Source organism: Hermetia illucens, chromosome 3 (assembly GCF_905115235.1).
Source record: "Hermetia illucens chromosome 3, iHerIll2.2.curated.20191125, whole genome shotgun sequence".
NCBI classification, from domain to species: Eukaryota; Metazoa; Arthropoda; class Insecta; order Diptera; family Stratiomyidae; genus Hermetia; species Hermetia illucens.
In genome coordinates this window covers 167,259,431-167,286,484 of record NC_051851.1, presented here as the reverse complement: position 1 = coordinate 167,286,484, position 27,054 = coordinate 167,259,431, and the positions used below count along the sequence as shown (strand labels likewise).

The window sequence follows — 27,054 nt, the reverse complement described above, 5'->3', positions numbered from 1 at the left end:
AAAGGATATTCCCCGCTCAGTGGAAAAAGCAGGTGGTGTAGCTTCCTAAATCCGATAAGTCACCTGGAGATCTAACGTCATATCGCCCGATCTGCTTGTCGAATACAATAGAAAAGATAATGGAGAGATGTCTGAGGTCTATGCGACGGAGACAGTGAGGGCAGTAAAGTCCTGGCTCGAAAAAGGCGGGCTGACCTTACCGGATTCAGTCTTAACAATAAAACCGTAGAAAGGAAAACACTGTGAAAATGGAATTCGGTGGACATAAGGTCGTCTTGAAAGCGGCTATCAAATACTTGGGGGTGATGGTTGATGCCAAACAGAGCCTTCGGGGACGCCTATAGTATGCACGCCAGAAATCAGCTGGTGACACGGCGGTAAATATTGCCGAGTATTGGCGACCCGAAACACTTTAGGAAGTTGCTTCTAGCTATTAAGACGCGACAATGTGGAGCATCTTGACGGAAATTCACCTGTGCTCCACACCAAAGTAGCGCAGCACAACTCACCACGACTGACCAACCGTCTATGATCCTTTGAGCAAGCGCCATTACCTAATCGATACAGGGGCAGACGTCTCAGTCCTCCCGGTATCGCAGAATCGCAAACTGATCCTACAACAATTCAAAATAGCTAGGCTACAGGCAAGTGGACGCAAGTCTAGGACTTCGACGAACGTTTTCATGCCGTTTTGTTGTAGCGGGCATCAGCAGCCCCATATTAGGTGCAGACTTCCTAGGCCAATATGAATTACTAGTGGATCTGCAAAATAGGTCTCTTATGGACGTCGTAACCTCGGTCAGGCCAGTCTTTCTATCATTTTTGAAGAAATAGCAGATCCTCGCACTCACGCGCTCCTTCAAAAAACAGTAGCATAACTACAGAAAATAATCTCCCGTAGCCAACTAAGCATGATGTATAGCACCACATTCACACTACTGGCTCCCCTATCTTCTCGAAGGTGACTCCATTACCACCCCAGAAGCTCGCTGTTCCTAAGAAATTATTTGACATACTTTTAAAGCAGGGTATTCTCAGACCATCAAATAGCTGCTGGTCTTCTCCACTACACAAGGTTCCAAAATCCAACGAATGTTCAGACCATTCCAGACCGGTACCTCATACCACTCATCTATGACATTGCGCACAACCTCGCTAACTGCGGTGTTTTCACGACCTTAGACTTAACCAAGGCGTGCCATCAAATCCCTGTAGCTCCTGAGGAGATTCCGAAAACGGCAATATGCACACCTTTCTTACTCTTCAAGTTCACACGGATACCTTTTGGTCTGTGTAATGCAACGCAAGCCTTTCAGAGGTTCATTCACTCTGTCCTGCGTAACCTTAATGTTTGTTTGGTGTACTTGAATGATGTTTTCGTCGCCCGTTCCTTTGAGTCTGAGCATTGAGAACATCTCGAATGCATTTTTTAACGTCTCCTTGGGACTGGTCTTGTATTTAACGTTGAAAAATGCAAATTTCTTCAACAGCAGATGAAGTTTTTAGGCCACACGGTTTTCCCCGGGGGAATCCACCCCGAATCCAAAGAAGGTTCAGGCCATCACAGGCTTCCCACTACCAAAAACAAGTAAGGATCTGTCAACGCTTTTGGACATGTTAAACTTCAATCGTCGTTTCTTGGCCAAAACCGCACAATATCAGGCGATCCTTAACGCATTCTTATTTGGGCCCAAAACAAAATACTCACGCGTATTTGCGTGGTTTACAGAGGCCTTCCATGCATTTGAGCTAGCTGGCGGACGCTCCACTTATGGCACCCTCCAGATACACTCCTAGCCGTATTCGTTGATGCCTCAAACATCGCAGTAAGCGCTGCCCTTTACCAAAGCTGGGGACCGTTGAGCTTCTTTTCCATGCAAATGAAGACAGCTCAACGGAATTACAGCAACTATGAGCGTGAGCTATTAGCCGCGTACATAGCATTCAAATACTCCCGATATTCCCAGCACCAGAACTCCATAAGCCAGTCTACTTCGGACAACCAGCACGTATCCGGTAAGGACAATGTAGTTGCAGACACTTTGTCACGCATTTCAGAGGTCATAATCTCTGCCATGGTCAATTTTTGCGGCAGTCGCCGAATCACAGTGCTGCAGTGCTTGAGAGCCTCAGGAACAACTCCAAATACAAATTTTGAGAGTTTTCCCTTTTCGGCTCAACCTCTGAAATACTCTCCAAGACCTCTGAAGAGGGACCTAGACCATATATTTCGGCCACTTTCCGCAAGGAAGTATTCCATGTAATACACGATCTTGTGCACCCAGGCATTCGGACAATGAATCGACTGGTCACTAACAAATATTTCTGACCCTCAATGAATAAGGATGTTAACTCCTGGGCCAGATAGTACATCGCATACTAAAAGTGTAGTCACCAAGCACGTACAAAAAGAAGTAGGCTCATTCCCTCGGTCTACCAAGCGTTTTCACAAGATCCCCATCGATATAATTGGCCCCTTGCGAGATTCGTACGACTTCAAGTATTACCTCACAATCATGGATAGGTTCACGCGGTGGTCTGAGGTAATACCTTTGGCCAACATTTCCGCACCATTTGAGTTTCCCTAGCGATCCTGTGTTCGATACCAGATCAATCCTTTCCGCCACTGGGCTTTTGCGCTTGCTCCGGGACAACGTGGCCCAGCTATAATCGCCCCCGGCCATCCCGTCGAAGGCTAGCGCCCCCAAAGACCTGAACGCCTGCACACGCGTCTTGATTCGTGTAGATGTTTCCCGGAAGCACCTGCAACCACTATATACGAGCCCATATGGGGAGCACTTCTTTAGGCTTAACGTCGACGGCAGGCCCAAGAACGTCTCCGTATCAAGGCTAAAATCTTTCGTCCCTGGTGCTGAGGTCTCGGGGAAGAATTTTGCAATCTGCACCCCTAAAAATGGCGAACTAGTATCATCTGGGGTTGGGGTATTGAGATTCACTCAAGCTCCACACCAAAGTAGCACAGCACAACTCACCACGGCTGACCAACTCGAAACTCACCCGACTGAGTAGCTCGTATACCTGTCGGTAGCAGAAAGACAGTCACGAAGCCGACGTTGATCAGGAGAGATCAATTATTAATTAAAATAAGAATAATTAATTTGTAATTGCGCTTGCAAACACTGCGGAAGAAGCAGATGGTTTCGTTTTACCGACTGATGACTCTGAGATTTTCCAACGCTAGAAGAAACACATCAGATATAGCAGTACGGATAGTTGCGTGCATGATCCCAGTCAATATCCTCGCGCTAGAAATAAGTGTACTGTGTCATGCAAGACTTATGGAGGAGTTCACAAAACGCAGGATTGCGTGAGGTCAGAGTCGTATACCTCTGCCAACGCAGATAAGACGATTCCACAAAGGGTCGATGGACGCACAGGCTAATTCTCAATATTAGGGTGTGGGTTGAACAGAAACACGGGTAGACCTAATACCATATTACCGAGTTTCTCATGGTACACAATAGTTAATACAGGCAGTCTTTGGATCACTTTGGGTTGGATGATTCCTGATTGTCCTGGCTGTGATGACAAAGTGGATGATTCAGAGCATGTAATGTGTCACTGCCTAAGTTTCGCGAAGGAAAGAAGGAATCCGAATGAGACATTGAGAAGGGGTGTAAACCTGGAGAATATAATTGCGGAGATGCTGAGGTCAAACGAGAACTGGCTTAGGACTTCTTTCGAAAGCAGAGGAAAGCAGAAACGAACAGAAGCATGAGCACCCAACCCCCGAAGTAATACTTAAATAATTGTCTCGCGTGGGCTGGGGCTGGAGAGACCTGGGGTGGTTTTTAGGTGTTTAGGTGGTCGCACACGTGGAGCGGACGTGTCTTCTAAAGATTGTTAGTTTTCAGTGTATAAAAAAATGTCTACAAATAGCTTACTACTAACAATTATTCTTTTAAGGATTTTGGAAGAAAGGTCGAAAAAAGCCCCATTTGTTGATCTTTATTGTAAAATTAAATTTAAGGTGGGAATGGAGAGAAGCAGGGACGGCACGAGCTTAAGGAAGGCGAATTTGGAAATTAGAAGCTGTTGATGACCGGTGTCATCAACTATCTCCGAGAATATTTGGCGTTACAGAGGGTTATTCTTCCTTGGGTGTCAGAGAGTTTGCTCTACTTCTGGCTGAAACGAGGATTTGAGAGAAACAATAGATTGGGAGTAAGTTTGCCTCTATACAATTGATATTGGCAAATAGGGAACTGGAATAGGCCTGAAAGGAAATCGATCACATGTTTATCTAAGACTGTATAAATACGAAGAGTTTGAGAGTTTCGTTCAAAATGTACTTGGAATTGTTCTCGTTTTTGTAAGTGGAGAAACAATGACCTTATTTGCGGTGAAAATATTCAATTTCGGAGGGGGGAGTGTCGGACCGGGATATGAAACCGAAAGTGATGGTGGTCGTGATAAGCTGTTAGTAGCGGAGCAGTTTATTTTTTCGGAGTGGAGACGTTGTATTCAAGGGCTGAGTAGAGGGATTTAAAGGTGCCATTTACACGGCTTAGTACCTTCGAAATATGTGAAACGATAGAGAGATTGGTTGAAATTCGTCACCCCTAAGCCGGTGACTTAGTTTACAATAGGGCTAGGATTGCTTTGTATTTTTATGGAAAAGAATGGTGTATCCCTCACAATATTCGGTACTGTATTCACATTTCCGTAGGAGGCTATTAGCCCGCATTTCTTTGAATTCAGCGATAGTCTCCAATTGGAGAAATACGGGGACAGGGTCGTTCAAAAAAGAATTTAGAATAAATTGACCGCGTACAATGTCCTTTGTGGAAAGCGGCTAATAAAAATAACTTTTGTAAAACAAATAAGGTCAGAAGGAAAGAAAGTTCAGAAAAATTGAAAAAGCAAAGCAATAAAGGCAAAGTCCCCGCCCGCCATGAAGGGCGAATTCAAAATACCTACTCATAAGAAACGCCGCAAAAACAACATTATTCCGAGTGCACAAGAGATGGAATCGGAATATGAGGACGCTTCAATGCCTAAGTCTGTGGTAACAACAGAGGCGAGTTCAGATATAAAGCACGATTCTGGCAACATCAGGAAATCAGCGTCGTTGAGACCTAAGAGATTTCTTTCCTAAGGAAGCTTGATGGCTAACATCTTGCAAGCTCGAAAAGGCACAAGAGAGCTTCTACGTCAACGCAGCCGCACCACCAAACGTCCCGGAGGAGGCAGCTAAGTGCCATAATTCCTCCAAACGTTCTCGAAAATCCTGCTAAGAGTTTCAGGACCACCTAGAAAATCATTTCCGACAAGGACTCTCTGATAATAAAGATCGAGCAACTACAATCACCAAATCCTCCGCAAAACAAGAAGGACTACGCCACGACCAAAAAGTTTCTGGTGAAGAACCAAAAGAAGCTCAGCACGTACACTCCACCTCAAAGAAAGGGACATCGCTGATAATTTCTGGACTGGACCAGACTGCCTCTGCACAGTAGTTTACTGATGACTTAAAGGCCTAAGGTTAATGCGACGGGAAAGTCCTCCAAGATGCCAAACGAAAGTGCCTAGTGCGTAAACTGCAGGGTAAACGACCATCAGGCGAACTACCGTAACTGAACTGAAACAACCAAGCGGGCACCTCTAATCCACACTAACTCAATCCAAATCACCAAACCACGTGTTATTGTAACGACGTCTTCATCAGCCCACATGTGTCCTTCGCCGGTGCACGGGTGTTCAATCACCTCAAATGCCAATCAACTAAACCACCCCAGATAATCGATAGTTTGCCTGGAGAGCACGACAATTTATGTTGATGTTCAATATGATTGTCCCTTCTGAAAAGCAACTGCACCCCGCCTACCATTTTCTCAAAATCCACCACTTCACATATAGCTTTGAAGCTTTATAGCCGAAGTCAATGCATTAACCGCCTCCCTAAAATCCTTAAGATCATACTGCAAGACTATTAGCCAAACTTAACTATTCCAGCAGCCGCTTTTTTCAACCAGACACCCTGGCTCGATTTCACAAATCAATTTTGTGAAGCCCAAAACTGTCGCAAATTGCATTAGGCAGAGAAAAAATCAGAGGTCGACTGGGCTTGGCAAAATTCCAATCATGATCCTGAAGAAATGCTCTGCAATCATTAGTCCCTTTCTGTCCACTCTTATTAACCATGGTTTATTGAACGACAACCTCCTCGACAGGATTTATTCACGTTAGTCAGGATTTGGTCCCTCCCTAAAATCACCACAAGTTCCTGTAATGAAAGTTATTCACAATCATTGAACTTCCAACCTCATTTTCAAAGAAGTAAGGGCATACCACACCGGCTGGCCAGGCAGTTGTTCGTTGTCGATGGAGTTCCTTCTCACGGGGAGATATTTGTTGACGCACCAATTCAGATGAAAACACGTCTCATCGGAAAGGATGATTTGGTTCGACACATCGGCATTTACTTTACTTTACTCCATAACCCATAGAATGAACTGTCAGCGCTATGTGATAGTTTGTACCCTTGGCCGAAAGAACGGCGAGTGTGCACAGTAGATTGGACGTCTACAAGCAACGCAGTCCCTTCAAATTTACTGATCGCGCTTCAAACTGGTGACACATAAGTTTACATCTTCAGCCGAAATCTCTTCAAAGAGTACCTTTGCTCATTTTTGCAATAGATTTTCATAATGACAACACATTCTTCTTTGAGAAAGGCCCCATTTTTAATAACCGGAATGATCGTAAACGAACGCTATCAAGATTTTGAACAGTATCTACTTGCACAGAAAAAAATGCTACATTTTAATAAAGTACTCTTAATAGTACACTGGCTACAACCCCTACCTCTTATCTTCTTAGTATTCCAACTGCGACTGAAAAAATAGACCCCTATCCAAAAAAAATTTACATGTACATTTTAAATTAGATCCAATTCATTTTTCGCTAGAATTCGCCGCTATGAATAAATCTTAAGACACACAACCATGCACCACATAAGCGAAACAGCAATCCCAGTAGTGGGCGGGACACATAAAAGAAAACACATTCAATTTTCTTTTCATAAATGTCATGGCCAATGTATCATCTGCGTTGCAGTAAAATATATTTTTATCAAATTTATTAAAAAACTGATTGATCAAATATTCTAGATTTTTTATTTTGATCTTTTTTCAGAATAAAGTAAAAAAGTAGAAATAAGAAACTGTGGGTAGTCAACCTTCCTTTCAAGAGCGTAATTGTCGTAATATAGTCCGGGATATCAGGACAGGAGTGAAAAGAGTATTACACAGGAAGCTTCTACCATTCTTAAGTAGAAAAAGTACAGGATTTCATTGTCGATATAAAAACTTCCCAATATGACATCTGCTCATGGTCACTTATTTCGAATATAAATCAGTACCAAACTTTTTCTGTTAACTATTTATGGAATTAAGGTGTCTTCACCAGGCGAAGTCTGGAGTGACAGCCGTAATTTTAAGGATAACTGGCCAACTTTAAGGAGACTTAGTGATAAAATTGATTGCTTGAGACGTCGCGGGAGGATCGGGTTAGCAAATTTCATTTATTTGAGCGTTTTTGTGGTGTCCAAATGTTTGAAGCCGTGACTAGCACAGCGGTGGATGCGAGACCTATCTTATACCTCCGCCACAATTAAGAGGTATCGCATCCGAGTTTCACAGCGCCTACCGGCGAAATGCGCGCAGCTACAACCACCATGAAACTCCCAGAAAGTTTCCTCTAGAAAATTGTTCTAAGGATGAAAATAGAGAGAATTTAGTCGAAGTGCAGTGAGATCGAGTCGGTTGACTATTTCAAAGTCGGATCTCTTATCTACGTCGAGTCCAATTAAAGTTGATGATCCGCCGACGAATTGTGAATTGACCGCTCCTTCAGTGGGGTTGGCGTGTTGATTTCGATGGCGCAAAGAACCGTCAGGATTCGTAAAGGTGTAACGAGAAAAGTGGTGTATTCGCCGTAAATCCCCCATCTCCACGCGAAGTCCAGTAACCCGTTTTTGTGTAGCAGTCGACCATGGCGTAAATCTCTTTTATTTTGTACTCGCGCTAGAGGGGTTGAATTGACCAACGAACTTCCTCATATAACACCCGTCAATTACTGAAGGTGGTTTAGCACTGTCCTTTTGGTTCCATGGACTTTGTTCAAATTATCAGGAGCTTTGAAGAAGAGAATTTCCACGATATGTCGTGTGCCCGACATCGTGACATCCAAAATTCTGCATACTGTGAAACTGGGCAGCCTTGTTTTATGCACGAGGTGCAGAAATCACACGATTTGTTATCCTTCGTCATTTTTGTGAGCAGCGGACCAGGTAAATTCTCGATTTCCGTTGGTATTTCAGACACTCTCTGGCAGTGCAATTTTTCGCAATATCTCGCATTGGCAGGCCACAACGTTAAAATTCCTAAATTTCCTGAATTTCAACGTCCCCCTTTTGCCTGCGGCAATCCGGTGATTGCCATTTTCCATCATTTTTACGACACGGGATAAATTTTCTTTTTTCCTCGATTTTCCGTTGTATTTCGAGTGATGGATTCTCTCACTCTCTCTCCGGAAGTATTATAGTAGCGTCAAAATCTTTGAATTTGATGAATCTGGGCTACCTCATCTTTCGAACAGAGTATTACCTAAAGGAATCTGACGATTATTCAATTTTCATCATTTCTACGGCGAATTTTCCTCCATTTTTCATGGACTCTCGAGTAACGGATTTTCTGCGACATCTCGAGCTTTTGACCCCCAAGCGTAAAAATTCTTCATTTTCTTGAATCTGGTCCGCCTCTTTGTTCGAATGAGGTATTGCCTGTAGGAATCCGACGATTTTGCATTTGTCACCATTTTCAAAGCCAGGGGTCTGCAAATTTTCCACGATTTTCCGAAATTTTTGCGAGATGAATCTTTGGCGATATCTCGTGTTCTTTTCTTCGTAGCGTCAAAAACATCCTGAATAATCCGGGTCGGCTCCTTTTCGAATGAGGTGTCACGCGCAGGAATCCGGGGATTTGACCTTTTTACATTATTTTTGCAGCACGGGAATCAAGCCAATTTTCAATTTACCACGATTTTTCTTGATTTACCGTAGATTCTCGGCCGGCGAATTCTCTAAAAATTCTTCAACTTTTGTAATTTGGAAATCCAACAATACATTTCCGTTATTTTTTCGACTCCGAAGAACAAGGAAACTGTCGAGGAGGTGCGATTGAAATGACTACTAGCTTTATAGATCGTGATTCCTCATAATGTCAAGGAAAATGGACTCTGTTCCAATACTAGCTGACGGGGGGCAAAAACCGACTCTAGTTTGATTGATTGATTGGTTGTTGCAATAAGCCTACACATACAGGAGATTCGTCTCGAGGCGAATTGCTTGAATTTGTACGGTGAATGAAAAACATTGCACATGTTCGAAGTTCTTCGATCACTTGCACGTGAAAAAGTTCGAGCATTTATTGTGCGTTAATGTTGGGTATATGATGAATGAGATGGGAAAATAAATGTACACAAGAAAACTGCCTAGGCATCATCGGCATACGTGTCAGTTAGCTACGTCGTATCTAATTCACTTCTCCTGTATGTAGTCTTCTTGGATTGATCACTGATTTTACATTATGATTGTTGCTTTCAAAGTTTGAACGAAGCAGTTGAAAATTCTCTGACTAAAATATTGGGACAGTTCCTCCCTACCTCCATGCCAAGGTAAGAAGCATTGGTGACCAATAGGGAAGATGCACAAAAATATTTTAGAAGGCAAACGCACATAATTTGTGCTGGTCAAATCTCTACCACTGTAAACCCTTAGACCCCACATTGCCCTGTATACCCTAAGTCTGTCTCATTTTATATTCAACTTTTCTTTGGATCACTTAGTAAAAACTGACCTAGATATTCCTCAATACTAAAAAGGACTTGGTCGAGTTGAAATTTGATGAAGCTTTGCTGGAGAATCTGGATAGTACCTCGATAGATCCTAACTAGAATTTCCTAAGAAGATTCAAATGACATCCTTGACTAGTTATCAATGAGGTTTCTTTACTCCATACGATAGTGTTTCCTCCTCGCCCATACCTACAAACATACGAGCTGCCTACATTCTTAAATAAGTTGTCCTTGACATTTTTCCGATTGCTTCAATATTCAGGCATCCAAAAGAACGGATATGCCCTTCATGTCAAAATACATCTTCATTATAACCGTATTTTTCGGACCAGGCCAATCCTCTAATGGATTCCGTTCCTGCTTCTTAGAAAGAATAGTGTTCCAATATAGCTTAATAGTCCCCATGTTATGTGGTTTCCGCACGGAAGCACAGCATATACAACTTATTAGTCAATTTATCAAAGTCACCTTGAGATTAGCCAGTTTTTATATCGCTTTATTGAAGTTCAGACATAGTTGATCATTCCCATTCCAGGTCAAGGTTGAAGGACACGGTCGAAGACTATAATGTTACTCGGGGAATGTAGGACCTTCTCACTAAGGTTTCTAAGGTGCAATTGTATTACTAACCGAGAGACACCGAGGCTCTTCGAATGTCGTGCGAGTGCCTTATTATATTTGCAAATAGCGAACCAAGAAGATTTTAAATTACCAAGAAAAAATAGAATGCATAATAGATTGTTGTTTGCCTCAACCAAAGACACTAAACTGATTAGCTAGACGAATTCATAGCCATCTTATCTTCGGCAATATCTCACCGATAAAACCACACTTAGCTTTCTTCAATTTCATCCTAACCGGAACAAAGCCGGATGAAACACTTAACCACCATAAAACAACCTCTATTTCCTCCAGCATAATAATTTCGTCCGAACAGATGATTGGGACTACTTCAATTTGACGATCCCAGGCTATTCGTTGCCACCAACGAATATTATTCGATACAATTTGATTGATAGATATCGCGTTGGAGGCACATCAAATTGACTTTCCCATTTCCTTTTCACCTACCTCATTTTCTCAATTTTCGCAAAATACAGAAAAATTTAACGAAAACCTGCAGATACATTGTATCTGTATTTGCTTGTTGTTGGCTACATACCGAGGGCGAACACAATGCGGAACGAGAAACAACTTTGTGTGGTGGGGATCCAATTTTCCATTCACCTTTGCTGGGAGCTAGCATATTGACGTATTGATTGCCCTATTACTTGTTGTCATCATTCAATGCGTTCGGTGGATTGACTTCCCATTTTCCCCGATCTTTTTGTTTTTCCCGTCTTTGTGCTTTCCTTTTTTTTCCTATTATTCAGATACTTCCGTTCGCCCGCCCGGCAGCATCCTAAATGTTTTGTTCGGCTTGTCTCAAGCGGGCATTTAATCAGCGAAAGCCACATTTTCCGTCCATGTAGAAAATTCATTCGAGTTTTCCTCGACGTTGTGTGTATTACACGGGGAAAATGTTCAATCAGCAATTTATGTGTAAACAATGCTGGATCTGGCGAGGGGGGAGCGACAGCGAGCTCAGCAGGTTCTATCGCATTAGAGAATACCAGAGGTGGGCAGATAGAGCTACGGAGCTACTATGTACACCAGGTATCAGCCAATCATCTAATATATCTAACATTGTTGGAATTAGTTTAGCTCAGATACGATAGTTTTAACCGTAGAATGCAGGGAGAAGTGTGTTCCATGGATGGCTCTCACTCTTCACTGGAGAGAACGCCCAAATCAATTTGCCGGGTTTATTGCAGGCATCCAATTTCTTGTTGCGATTAACTATCAAAACCTGGAACCTGTGAATGGAAAAGCTGCGGACCGTGGGTGGAAGCCGAAAAATGTCAATCTCTCTACAGGACGCAGATTGAACCTTATTCTATTGACATGTAAATGACGGGTCGACTAAAACGACTGCAGGGAGTATTATGGCAGGAGCACACACGAAAATGGAAGAAATCCCCAAGGAATCAGGAAATGCACAACTGAGGCAATATTGGAATTGCACTTTTTCGCATTTAAAAAAAAAAACACGAGTTAGAAAAGGACACAAATAACGTGTATACAAAAACGAAGGAAAGAAAAGTAATGTTGACCACAAATGGACGAACTAATCCGAAGGACCTCAGAATAATAGGCAGAATATTAGGTTTTTGATTCCAAACCACTGAAAAGAAAACAATTGTGGAAAAATTCGAAAATATCGAGGACTCCTATACTGCTTGGATCACAATCAATTCAATGGAATCCTTCAAGAGGAGGAGGTCCTCCTCACCCGACGAAAAATTCGGAGATGCACTTCCTTCCGGGAAGAAGGGCTTTAGCCGGATAGGGGAGATCTTTTTAGGCGTACCTCTGTCGAAGCTGAAAGGGTGGGGGTCTCGTTCGAAGATTTCGAAAGGCAATTCGGGAGTGTTAAGGTCCGATCTAATTTCGTATGCAGGATCGCTAGGGAGTCTTAGGTTCTCCCGGTATACCAGCTCTTTGCGACTTGCAGCGAATATCTCTCGAAGAGCACGGAGTGCTGGTAGTAGGCTCCGAGAAAAGGAAGAATTGTATTGTGATTATGATTCGCGGAACACTCTCGACATTGGGCTTCGGTACAAGATTTTGCAGTAATGTCTTTCAGAGTTATCACCTCAAGTTACCGCATGAACCGAGGTAATAGCTGAAACCGTGCGAGTCTCACAAAGGGCCGATTAAATCGAGATTAACTGTGTAAAAGTATTTATGGAAAAAGGGAAGACGCCTCCCTCTTTTCTCACATGTTTCCCTGTTTTGCACTTCTGTCATGCGATGCACTGTCTGGCAGAAGAACTAATGTCCTTGCTCTAGCCGATTTGTTATCCAGATGACTGGTTGTGCTAAATCATGAAGAGCATGAACTGTGGAAACTGGCCGAAATACATGACTTTGGTCCCTTTTCTGAGGTTTGGTAGAACATATTATGTAGACTTTGAGTCGAGAATAGGAAACTGACTCTAAAAGAATATTTAGAATTGATCCTGAGGCTCTGAAGAATCGCGACAGCGCAATGTTAGAAGTGTACTGTATTATAAAGCTAAGGTACCGAAGTGGGCGAGGTCACCCCTTGTCGTGCTTCCTGTCTTAGAGCAAAACTGAGTGGATTATGGCCCGGGAACACTATCAGCGGCATGGCTTCAAGAGAATACCAGAAGTATTTTATTGCGAGATATGTAACAACCACACGATTGTAGAAGTTGTAGTGCTGTTAAGTGGCGTTCCGTTGCTTGGAAAAGAAGCTTAACGGTTGCTAGTACCTACCGAGTACCTACGGCAATATTTGAGTCATCAACGAATATGGCTACGGTTGCATCTTGCTGAGGGAATGCCAGAAGTGTACCTTCCCTGTGTGGAATTACAAAATCTCCCATCAGGCGCATCCCTCCGTACGGATAAGGGAACGCTCGGTGGATGCGCGTCATGAGATGTGTGTGCATGGGCATGATCATGCGCAGACCGGGTAGGTGGAAAGCAAACGCCAACTCGTGGATAAAAATTGGCTATGGGAAGAACACCCAGAAATCAATCCAAATATGTAGGATAAGGAAGGTAGTTTTTTTACGATGCAGGGCTTTGGAAACTCAGTATCGACGGTTTTTGGAAATGCGCAAGCGTCGATATCCAGCGACCGCAGTGCCTCAGTAATGGTAAACTTGGCTACTTTGGCATCTAATGCTACAAAAGGTCTTAGTGGAGTGGAAATGAGATCTACACCGGATCCTTTTCACAAAAGTTCACCACTGAGCTCGAAATTGCCCCTAGGCAGTAGAAATTCATCGCGGAACTCGTAAAGGAACTTGAATATTGTCCGGATTGACATAATTATCGATGCTGTAAAAGAAGAGCATGGAAGGTAGCAAACTGTAACAGCGTTTCTTTCACTAGGAGAACCCGTAAATGAGCTCGGTAAGTTCATCAAGGAGAGGCGGAATATCCTCCAAAATATCAAAGCCCTAATACATGGCATTAAGCTGTCCTATATTAGGGCTGTGGAGGAGAAAAACTTCCAAACATCATGGGGCAAAGTCACACGGGAGACGCAGGTGACGCCTCTTCAACATAAGGTAGGGGAGGACGCAGGCGAACGGAGTAGGGACGGAATAAGTAAACACCTTAGTGTCCAGCAAGCGGTCAAGAAGAAAAAGATCTCTTCGCCGAAAAAAAGCTGCGCCGGCGAGAGTTCCGGGTAATTTTTCGACTACGGCCCCTGACAAAAGGGGAAGAGTCTACAAACTCGTACAGTGGACAAAGGTGTGCCAGAAAAAACACTGAAGGAAAAAAAGAAAATTCGTTCGGAAGTAATGGTAATTTCCAAAAAAACAAGATATGTCTTACACCGATACCCTTCGGAAAGTCAAAGCCGATCCGGAAATGACAGACCTCGGTGGCAGTGTGAGTCGGAGTTGGAGCTAAACAAATCCAGCGAGCAGACAGAGAGATAGAGAAGGTTCTAGGTGAGCAAGCTGAAGTAAAAGCTCAAGAGTAACAGATGGTAATCGAGTGCAAAGACGTAGACGAGGCCATATTACGAGAGGATACCTGTGCTGCGCAGTTCAAGCAGTTCAACCTAAGCGCAATAGCAGAAAGCGTAATAAAGAGAATACCCAATGCGTATGGTGATACACAGACCGCTATCATTACCTTGTTAGTTGAATCAAGAATTAAACTGATTACCGCGGGCAAGCAAAAATAGGTTGGGTCGCGTGCCAATTTAGGGAGCAAGTATCTTTCGAGAGATGCTTCAGATGCCTCGATTTCGGACACTTTGCTGTTGCAGCACTAGACAGCAGGATAGGTAGAGAAGATGCAGGAAGTGTGGCATTGAAGATCCACGATGCATGTTGTGGAAAGGGAGAAAGGGAAAAAGGGAGTGGACGACCGACACCTTGCAGGGTTGAGGATGAACACCAGAGGTCAAATTCTGTTTAAAATCTTCGTGGAGCTGGAATTGTACTAGTCGACGTTGGATGCTTGCCCACCTTCCGAGGCAGGGAACTAGGCTCGATCGCCGATCTGACTTACCTCAGTACCAGGCTGACGAAAAACTGAAAACTACACCCACGGTGATCATCAGGCTATCTTTCTCGACCCCAGAAACGGGGGAGGCGACAGTCAAGTGAACAGCGAAAGTAGAAAAATGAGGATAACTGGGTAGTCCATTGGAGTTTGGGACAGAACTGGAAAAGGTAAGCCAGTTAAATCGACGAGGCATGCGACTCTACAATGCCACGACGCAAGTTCCACCACACTATGAAACCAACCTACTGGTGGAACCAAGAAATCGCGCTGCTGAGAGCATCGTGTCTGCGAGCGAGGAGGGTTTGCCAAAGGATAAGAGGGAAGCCAGAACATGTCAGTCGGAGAAAGAATACCGCGATCTTCTAAGTAAGGGGGGAAGTAAGCGAAATTGCTACAAACAATTGTACCTTGAAGAAAATACGAACTCGTGGGGCATTGCTTACAAGGTTATAATGAACAAGATTCGTGGGCAAAAATTACCCAAGAGACGTGCCCAAGACTCTTGTTCAGAATAATCGCAATTATTTTCCCGCAACAGGAAGGAAGCGGACCTTATCCAATGATTCAACGGGAGATCTTCTCATTCCCCCGGGATGACTAAGGAGCAACTACGGGAAATCTGTGGACAATAAGACTCCGAGATTGGACAGGATTCCGAAGAAAGCTCTGGAGTTGGCTGCTAAAATCAGGCCTGCATGATTCATAAATACACTTGAATCGTGCATGGGCGAAGGAGTGTTTCCCGCCCAGAGGAAAAGGCGGAGGTTGGTTCTGCTACCGAAGCCCCAAAAACCACCTGGCGCACCCACTTAAGATCGCCCTATCTGTCTTTTAGACACTATGGGTTAGATGTTGGAGAGGATGATATACAATAGGCTGCTTCCGTTCGTCGAGCTACTGGATGGTCTATCGGAGCAGCAGTGTGCGTTTCGCAGAGCGCGGTCCACGGTCAATGCCATTGCGCGGTGGTGACGATGGATGTCCCCAGTCAACTGGAGTTGGATTAAGGACACCCTCGCTAAACTGTCTCTGATTATTTAGCTCAGATAATCGAGAGTTTCCTGGAGAGACTTCTGTGGTACGAGACCGACAACGGGCCGAAGGAGTTGTGGCAGCAGGTCCAAGCCACCGTATTGGGGCCTCTGCTGTGGAATATAATGTATGACAGGGTGCTCGGCCTTCAGGAGGCAACGTTGATTGGTTTTGCAGACCTGGCATTGGTAGAAGTTGTATGCAAGTGAAACCATTCATGCCATCAAAGCATGGCTCCAAATGGTGAAACTGGGCCTGGCGGAAGATGACACGCAGGCGGCCTTTATTACCAATCACAGGAGAAGCAACACTATCAAAATACGGGTTGGTAATCACAATGTCGCTTCAAAATCGATCATTAGATACCTGGGGGTAATGATCGATGCCAAGTTGAGTTTCAAAGGGCACCTGGATTATGCGCGCAAAAGACAGCATCTAGGTCGTAATATTGGAGGGCCGAAATCTAGTCGCTGGCTCCTTATCGCAGGCGTGGTGACATCCATCCTGCTATACGCAGCTCCAGTCTGGGCGTACGCACTGGATAATACAGTGAACCAGGGAAAAATAAGTTCTGCACACCGTTCAACCGCGCTGAGGGTGCGATATGTATATAGGATGGTATTTGACGAGGCAGTGTCGGACGGGGATGATTCTTTGGATCTTCAGCAAATGAGGCACACTGTCTCGCTGGCCGGTCGAAGTGACTGCGGGCTTCCTAAAAGCCACTATTAAGGAGCTGTACAGGGGATGACAACAACGGTGGGATAATCCCGAAAAAGGCCTTTGGACACATACACTGATCCCGTGTATTGAGAAGTAGGTCAAGAGAAAACGCGGAGAGTTGAATTACCATCGAATGCAGTTCCTTACGAGACACGGTGAATACAAGGACTATTGGATGAGTCCCCAGACTGTTCCGCGCTACTACACCCGAGCATGTTATGTTTCACTTTCCGAGATTCGCGAATGAAAGAGATAGCACAGGACTATTCGAAAGAGAGTAAGTCAATTAGTCTGAATTCTGAGGCTGGAAAGAGATTGAATAATGGGTCTGGCGTGTATGCTGGATAAGGCGGACTTTAATTACCCATTTCTTCCAAATTCTGTATAGATAACTGTATAGCGAGCACTACCGTGAAGCACTATCGACCCTTTTCCGTGCACGAATGCCAATCAATTAACCTGCAGTTTTAAGGATATTACGTTGATTTATCGGTATTACTTCTCTGCCGCAATCATTCCACCGAAAAGTTATGATTAAGGCTGGAAGGTACTAAAGAGATTCGCCGTGGTCCAACAAATGAGGCAATCGTCACTGCGATCAAGAGACGATTTTTTTAGCCTGGTTTGCTTCAATCATTGTTTCATTGTTTGACCTACCCCTCTCTCCCTACGTAACTCCTTTGTTAGCTCTCCTGTGTTGCCGGTTAATACTTCCACTGAACTTCTGGTATGGATCCTATCTCGCATGTTGTTGTTTCTAATTTGAATACTTTTATCGCTAAGTTTGCCGATTTTTTAAAGACTGGACCTTTACAGACAATCTACGGATTTCAGTCATTTTCAAGGTTTGCTCAGGATCTGCGGAAATCTTAGATATGAAAGGATCTTACGATGTGTTTTATTAGCGTAATGCGCTAGTAATGATCATCTCATCTTTGAGAATCATCTTGACAAGTTCCATAACTTGGGAGCAGATAGTGGACAGACTCCTTGGTAAAACATTTAATCCTTCCTCGAGATATCTAATGGCCTTGAAACATGGCTGACTTAAACCCTTACATTAAGAAAAAAAACGTAAAAACTCCGCGTAGTGTCATACAATAAGAATCTTTGGAAAGAACTCCAATTCTTATGAAAAAATGGTTTGACAGATGAATCACTCCAAGGATTTCGAGCCTTTTTTTGAGCAGATATTCACAGAGCCAGTGATGACCAGCCTAAAATTGGAAAATGTATTCAGAAAATAATTTTCCGGTTTAAAGTAAAAGCATCTCTTCAAGCATCTTTCATGTCATATCCTTCAATCTAATATTCACTGACCAAGAACTGTCAGGAAGCATGAATTGGTTGGCTCAAAAAGGCTCAAGGCACAACAAAAGGTACTTAACCTTTCTTCAGTTTTTATGGGGTTCAAACAATTTTCCAGATGAGTGTGCTCATGTACAGACACTACATTCCCCCCAACCCCATTAACAAGATGAGAAAATTTGATATAAACGAAACCAACGCATCGTATCAAACGCAACATGAAAATCGTTTAGGAAAATGATAAAAAATTTTACTTTTTTCCGAACATTCTTTTTCTTCCATAAAACTTCCTCCGTTGGCAATTTTTTTTTTTCGGAAAGTCTCCGAGAAATTCACATGTGAACGATGTTTTTAATATTCCACTTTTTTTTCGCTCCCCAAAGAGTCATGGCATGATATGTGTTGGTGCCATTTTCCTTGGCGGTTGAGTACAACTCGCGTTTTTTCCAGCTCCCAGCTGGTGGCTCCTGTTATGTGCTTGTTTTGTTATTATTTATCTTCTCGCAGGCTACAACGTTATGCCATTATGGAATATTGAAAAATTAGATTATGCCTGGAGTACGCAAAAGCGAAATGCATTGAGTTATGGAGAGTGCTGGAGCCTAGTTCGTAAACGGTAGACGCAAAGTGAGTGGCGGTGGGAGTCGAGGAAGCCGGAAAATTGAGTAATTTGATTGGAAAAATATTTTGTGGCGTACAAAAGAGGCTTTGACAAATGTTTATGGACATTTTTTATCATATCACAATCAAAGTGAATTTGTCCGAAAACAGGGGTGGTCACTTGCCTGTCTAACTGATGAGATTTCAGGCATATGTCCGCCAGTTGTGAATCAAATTTATGAAATATGGAAGTGATTCTGTGTTTTGTTTGCTGTTTCCCGCAATTTACGCTAAAGCACGCAACTAATTGGAATAACTCAGATATAACTTATCTAACTGACACGTCACGGGGAGCTGCAAGGTCTTAGCCAAAAATTCTTTAAAACTCAAGCGAGATAAGACAGAGGAAATGCGCAAAAGATAACAAACACTCTTTACTTTGGGATAAAAATTTAGCTTTAAATTTTATTCTGATCCAACAGAATTATATTGTATTGATATCACTCAAAAAATATGAAGTCTGGCATACATGGATTATACGATAAATCACCGAGAACTGACAAGACGTGAATATCAGCCGTACAGACAGGTGAATAGACAGTGAACCAAATTGAATGAAACTTCGGATATTCCAAGAAAACCTGGTAAGGCGGTAGGAACTGAAGGGCTATTGAGAAGTATTGCTATAAAACTGAGGATGGCTGGGGTTGGTAACGGCATGTAAGACATGGTAGACGATCTAGTTTCATCAGACGATTTTAGATCTTCCAATCGAATGTAAAAGCAGAAACCACCACACATTGAACCCTGGTCCTGACGAAATGCAAGGACCACGGGGACATCTAATCAAGAGCCGTCACCAAAGTAGTCGCTCAACGTTAAGACAGTGTTCAAAATAGACTAAGGGGCTCTGACTTCAGGGCTCTGGCTTCAGGACTCTGACTAACAAACATATATACCGCTGATCGCCAATCTTTTCGATTTAATTTCCGCCAACGTTGCTTCCTTAACTTGGACCAAACTTCGCCATGACTTTCTCACCCAAAGTGCAGTCAAAACCCACCTTGACATACGGATCTCTCATAATGTTGGTAATATGATTTTAAAGTAGACCCTTCCGGGGGTTTATTAGGCTTTTTGTCGAAAGACTCGACCTTATGGACAGGAAGCTTCCAACGGCTAATGGCGCTTGAGCCTACTTCAGCTGCACCAAAATATTTTAGTTACCATTCTATCTGAAATGAATAGTCACCATCTTATTTCATCTTGATTTAGAAAATCTATCAAGGCTCCTGTGGAACCTTGACTTTCTTTTCCCCTTCGAGCTCCGGACCGTTCATGAGGAAATCAATCCATTCAAGGGATTTCAAAAGTGTTGGCATTTATCCAAATTTCCATTTTCGAAATCGTACTGACTAGGTCCCTATTGTTATGATTTGACACGATGAACGATTCTGCTTCTCCTTCTCCACAAGGTAGGATTTACGTTATCGATCTATTATGGATAAAATTTCCGAACCCTAATTCTTTAAAAAAAAAACGTTGATGAACGATTTCGCCTAGGGCGGAAGCCACACGTCAGATGCTGCAGAACAAGATATGGGTTTGAATTAGATTCAGGGTGAAAACCGCCAAGTTTGGGCCTTAAGGCGGCTGAAGTAGAACTTTTTTTTGGAATCGAATACTCTTGAAGCAACATTCACCTGATGAAGGACCGGGCCAATTGGGAAGGAATTATTTCCTATTTATTGAAGGAGCATTTACCCATTGAGCTACTCAGAAGGAAGGCATTATCTGAGGATGGCTCTCATATTTCACTATAACTCTTTTGTTTCATTGAACAATGTCAAAAGCAATTGTACGGTCAACATTTTGGCATTTGCAAGATTAATTGTTACCAGTGGCTTTGCCTGTCAGGTGCCTAACCAAGACTCACCAAAACTGTCATTTAGCTCCCTTGCAAATCACCACAAATCAGAACCTGCTACAGGGATTAGTCTTAGCTGAACAGTCGTTCACAATGAGAATTCAAAAGCGGATGCATAGACGTCCGCAAGGAATAGTGTTCCAGTCGACTCTCATTTTTGGAATAAACAACTGAGAGAGTGAAAGAAAAAGTTACTTAGAGATTGCCGATATCGGTAAACCTTTGATTGACAAAATTATAGCAAGACACGCATTATCGCAAGGTATGTTCATCGTTCAGATGCTCCACAATGACCAATATAATCGCCGGCTGTTAAAAAAGGATCAACAGAAGCACTCTTACAAAATTGATCAATCGTAGATGTCTTCCTGTATCAGGCTTGGTTTGGAGCGGGATGTCCGCTAGAAAGATCCATGCAAAGAAGCCGGTTGACAACATAGCTATCTGCCAGCAGCAGATTTTATGGAACGTGATATGCCATAAACCTTGGGGCATCACGGCAAAAAGAGGTTTGCTCTTCAGTAACACTGGCCTCTCACATTCCATTCAAAAATTGACGACTTCAAATGGCTTTACTGGATTTTTGAGTAAACACGTTTGGCCACCAAACTCCTTTGACTTTAGCCCGATGGATGAGACAGTATAATGCATTTTTAGGAAACAGTTTCTAAAAAAACGCCATGCCAATGGTGCCAAAATGGGAGTCACTATGTATGCGGATATTGGATTTCGCTGCTCGTTAGCCGAAAACTTACAAACAGGGACTGTCTTTGAGCTCCCTTTGCATGCAAAAAGTACGTGGGCCATTCAAAACATCGTCTAAGAAGGGCTTATTTTTCAAAACTAAACTCCTTTCCGTTCCACTTAGTTATTAATGGATGTGCTGCTAAGGAGGGTAGCTACACAGAAATCCAGCTGGTACAAACTGTGAAGCATTCAGAAGTACATCTCGACTCCAAGCTAACGTGGAAGCACCATATTCAGGAACAATATCAGAAATCTTACAGATTACTCTGAGAGAGACGCAGATAACGCAGCAGAACGAAGTCATTGGATGTAAACATCCATAATAAAGCCCATTTTAATGTTTGCTTGCATCGTCTGGTGGCCGATATTGGACTTTGGTAACAGCAGGAAGCTACTAGCGCAGATACAAAGGCACAGTTGCTTAATTATTCCTGGAGCAATAAGTACTATGCCGACCGCGGCACTCGAAGCTATTCTAAATATACCCTCAACGATTTAGAGGTAAACGGAAAGCAGCGAACGATGCATGTAAACTCGATTCCATAGGCGCGTGGAAAGGCGGCCAATCATACGGTCATGCGTCCATCTGAAAATCCGTTGACAATCATCCGGTGGATCCGATTCGTTTTTGAAAAGACATACTCCGTTGTAATCACCAAAAGAGAAAAATGGTCGCTAAATGGCCACGAGTCTTTAGAGATTATAATCTTCACCGACAGGTCAGTCAAGGAGGACGGATACTGTGCAGGGGTGTCCTCGGGTAATCTGATTATAGAACTGACCCGAGCCCTCGGAAAAATGACGACCGTATTCAAGGCGAAGATATATATGTTATTTCAGTGACAGCAAGAGAATGCTTGCGGCACCATTCAAATCTGTTCCGACAGGCCGGTAGCGTTATCAGCACTAAACAGCAAGAGCATAACAAGCCAGTCGGTATGCAGTAACCACCAGTTGTTGCTGAAACTTGGTCGGCTAAACGAAACAGTCCAGATGTGGTTGCTAAAGCACTCATCGCTGGTAATGAGGGAGCTGACAGACTAGCTCGCCAAGGTTCTGGAACCACAATGGTGAGGTCAGAACCAGCATTTGGCATCGTTCCATCCACTGAAATGAAATTGCAAGGGTTTACGCAACCGCGTGGAGAAGCTTGAACACATGCCGGAAAGCGAAAATTCTTGTAAAGAAAGCCGGCGCGCTACAGCGGCTTTTCTGTTGCCCCCTAAGAAGTGGCACATGAAAACCTCTAACAGAGCTTTTACCAAGACACTCTTTCTTAAATTACCATATGTAAAAAAATATAGTGGAGATCTCGGCTATATGCAGCCAATTTGAGGAGGAAAAGACTGCCCTGCACTTCTTATGCAGCTGCCCAGTCTTCTCAGATCTCAGACGAAAACACCCTCGGTAAGCTTTTCTTTAACGGAGAATCTGTTTACTCTCTGCCTCTGGAGAATGGTCTCGGATTTGCGAAAGCCTGTAAACACCATTGAATAGGTGATCTCAGGGGATACTACAATGGACCTAACAAAAGACCTAAGTGCTCAGAGTTGCGACTCCCTCCACTAAACTAAACTAGTTATGAATGGACATCTACAAATAACTGTTGCTGAATTTCTGGGCAAAGGCATTTATTACTAATCTAAACGAATATTCGGTGTCGTCCTTTTGGAACAAAATTTTCCAGAAAGCATTTCGGGTCCCTGGCGCCAAATTAGGCTAGAAGGGTAAATGAGGATTATCAAAAATATTCAGAAGCGATTGCCTTCTTCTTCTATTGTCTCTATCCGTTCAATGGACGAATCGGCTCCTTTTGATTGAATGATGCATTTCTCTCCCTGGATAGGCGTCACTATTACAACCGTGAGGGTCCCTGGATGACGGCAAAATGACGAGAAAAATTTCATCTAATTATAAAGTCGAAGAAAAGTTAATAGAAACGCAATATCAACGAAAGACGAACTCTATATCAAGAATTTAATACAACCAAAAAGTGACGTTTTGTACTCTCTTGTTAGGAAGCTACAGATTTCGAACCCAGGCGCAACTATGGGCAAACAACTCCGGGTCGGCGTACGAATTTCCAATTTTCCTCACCAAATGCATGTTCCTCCCCCTAGAAAACAATGGACAACATTCTTCCCCTTTCAGTGGAAAACCTGCACTTAGTGCCTATAGCGCAGTCAGAAAAGAAAAGAAAGTACGTGAAACCTCTGACGAGACAAACTAGAAACCCGAATACGGCCAACCCGTCCATAACACTATTGGCTAAATCGACCAAAAAGCGGATGAGTAAACCCCAGTGGAACTAAAGAGGGGCTGAAAGGTAAATCTTGTTTGCCCGAACCTTATCACTCGACTCTACCAGGAAAAGTGGCAGAAAGGGAAGCTAGTGATGAGGACTCAACCGCCATATGCGAAATTCGACCCATTCAAACTGGAATTAATGGTCCTGGGGAGATTCTCAGCAAACGGCAGAACAAACTACTGAAAGAGAAGGTAAGGCATGGATGTCGTTTCACTACCAACTGTGGCAATGTCCAGAGAAATTGGACTCTACGAAGTGGGATTTTCAGCGGCAGATTAGAAGAAGTTTATAATCTCGATGAGACCCCTACTGCACACAGGAGATTTTTCGATCAGCGACGAGTATGACCAGTTTATTTGGAGGTGACCGAATCAATAAGAGGGACATCATTGAAGCTAGCCTCAGGAGAATACTAACAAGAAAGTAGAAAAGAAGGCGTCGTATGTCTAAGCAACAGCTTCATTTCTGATCGCTGCAACGAGGTTTTCCTCCAAGGATGGCAAAATGTCAAAGGAGCAAAGGAAAAACCCCATACTCCCCCAAAATGATGATTGTAGAAAACATTTTGGCGACTGTACCGAAACCAATAATAATGAAGACTTTCGCTACGGGCCCCTCCATTTTGATTGCACGGATAAGACAAGCTTAAAGTGGCTCCAGTAGGCAATCCCTGCCGGCCGGCCTAATTTTGCCATTTTCATAATGGCAGAGAGTAGAACATTGCCATTATAAAACGATCGATCTTCCCTTTGAATATCCTTTTTGGGTAATTTTAAGCCGCTTATTCGTTGAATGTGGCCAGCCCACTAGAGCTTTCCCAGCTCCGAGACTTCCAGGTCGTCATATAAACTGTACATTTCTCTGTAATACCTTATTCGCCATACGCCATACTCTTGACCTGCTCCCAGACGCTTCCTTGGCAATTTCCTTCCAAAAGCGTTTAGGGATTTTGCAGAAACCTGGAATATTAATGCCAGCACGTCATTTGCTTGAGACCATTCCGTGTTAAAAATAGATCAGTCAAAAAAATTGCACGAACTAACTTTGCTAGGGTACCAAGCTGGACAACCCAGTATCGACACTGTAGTATGCTCGCTTGAACAAGGCAAATCTTTGGTAGGCGTGGACGTTGATATTTCAAGATCTATCCAGCATTTGTTCCTCAGTGAAAAGTTGATCTATTATTGAACGTCCACCTCTGAAGCTACCCTGGTGCTTCCTTATTATTTGTTATGGATAGGGCTTCAACCTGGTCTCCAGGATTTTGGTTAGTACATTGTAGCTCGAACGAAGCATGCCAGTGTGTCGCCTTTTGTAGAATGAAGGAATGATTCTTTAACGACATACTACGGACATTATTTTTACGCAATGTTTTTAAGCGCCTCTCATGGACGGAATTCTAGGACACTTTGCCATTACTTGTAATTTATCAACTTTTGTCAGGAAACACTGAAATATTTCCTGAATTTTACGCAGGAGCTAGTTTGTAGAAATGACGAACAACCTACCAGCGTCTTCGGATATGCCATTCTGCCGGGTCGCAACGATTAGAACGGAAATTTAAACTTCAGCTGTTGAAGTATGCTGGGAATTTTTGTCAATTTTCCCCCGTTTTCTGAAGATGTAATTTTACCGAATGGAAATATGTTGAGATTTGCTCATTACTGGCAACTAACCGCTGAATTAATACACCAGAAGCGAAGGAAAACAACAAGTTAAGTTTGGTCAAGTTACTCCCAGGGCAGTGTTGATAGATTGCCTCTTCGTTTGACGAAACCCCTAGTCGCTCATTTTTTAATAGACGGCAGCTTTGTAAACGATAAGAGATGCGAAAACCAAAAAATAAGGGGGCAGTTCTTTTCCAAATCGTTCCGTCTATCACCAAGTGGATGTGGTCTCGGCACTCATTCAGTCCAAAAGAACGTCAAATTTAACTCGAAATTACCTTTTACTCCGCAAATATTCAATGGACAAAGGAAGGGTTATTAAGAAGAAGATAAAATGCAGTCTGATCACAGAATAGACGAGAGTGACAAACAAACAACAGGATGCCAATGAATAAAAGATAAGCCCTAATGAACGATTAGAAAAGCAAGAGAAAATTTGTGCAATAATAAATAGAAGATTGGCGTTCTTTGTGATCGACGTATCAACGAACTGCTAAGTTTCGTTCGTTCCATTGCCCTCTATGGTTCTGGGTACTGGCCGACTATAAAAGACAATGAACGGCGCTTCGCGATAATGGAGACGAAGATGTTGCGTTGGACCACTGGCGTAACACGACGTGATCACATCCGAAGTGAGGACTCCCACAATCAATATGGGGTTGCATAGATTATGGAAAAATTGGGAGGGAGATGTTTTCGATGCAATGGACATATAGTGAACGGGGTAAAGGCTGAAGAAGAAGGAGAAGAACTACTGTGACAAAACAAACTCAAGCTCCAGTATGGCTTATTTGGGATCACCTTCCTGGCTTGCTGACTTCAAAAGCACTTATAAACGCGTAACAATTGAGTCATTGACAAGCAGATTCGTAATAGATAGACAAGATAGGTTGCTCTAATCTGCCCTACGGTCCATAACTTCATGACATTTGAATCATGAGCAAACCATACTGCGACAAATATAGCACTTATAACAATATACAAAGAGCAAAAGTCATTCACCGAAAATACGCAAGAACTTACATATTCATCCAATATGTATGAATGCGACATTATTCATAGCTTGTTTTACATATTCACATTTCTCGTCAGACCAAAAATATTCGCAGCGTTCAATGCTATTTTCATGAAAGATAATTTCATTGTTGTTGTCATTATCTTTCGCTCATAACACCACCATAGCTTTCACTTCTTTTACATAAAACATTTAATGAATATTGAAATGAATATGATTGGTTGCGAATGAGAAAAAAGAATGGAGGTCGAGCGATGTGCGCTGGGTAATCAACTTTTTCCCTCGACAGTATTGGAAATGAATGAATAATTCTCGGTCATGTTTCATACCCTTTCCAACGCTGTTTTAAATAATGTACAGATGATTTTATCATGATTATTCCATTTTATAATCGCTTTTCATCCCGTGAAAATTCCATGGAAAAGGATACGCATACTCATTTGCAAATTTTATGGATATTTTCTTTTTTTTTAAATATAATTTCCTGTTTAATTCCAGGAAATTTGAAGAGACATGAAAGCGGTTACAGTTTGGGTATATGTGCTTGGCGAAAGCAGGAAACACTGGGGGAGTTTTCATTTAAATTTTTGTGATTATTATAATTTGTTGGATGCTGATGGAATTCAATTAAAATGTAGTGCTGGAGAATTCCAGAACTCATTTTGGTACTGTCGGAAAGTATGATTAATGCCTGCTTTCCTGACCGTATCGAAGCGCAAAAATCTACCACCATCAAAATTGAAACTAT

The 27,054-nt window shown here is 42.8% G+C and overlaps 1 protein-coding gene across 3 annotated transcripts in view; it reads right to left on the bottom strand.

Annotated features, from left to right (window-relative positions):
* LOC119650694 (disintegrin and metalloproteinase domain-containing protein 10) overlaps positions 1-27,054 on the bottom strand; it is a 299,715-nt gene that overhangs the window by 202,741 nt on the left and 69,920 nt on the right. The gene's annotated exons all lie outside the window — the stretch shown is intronic.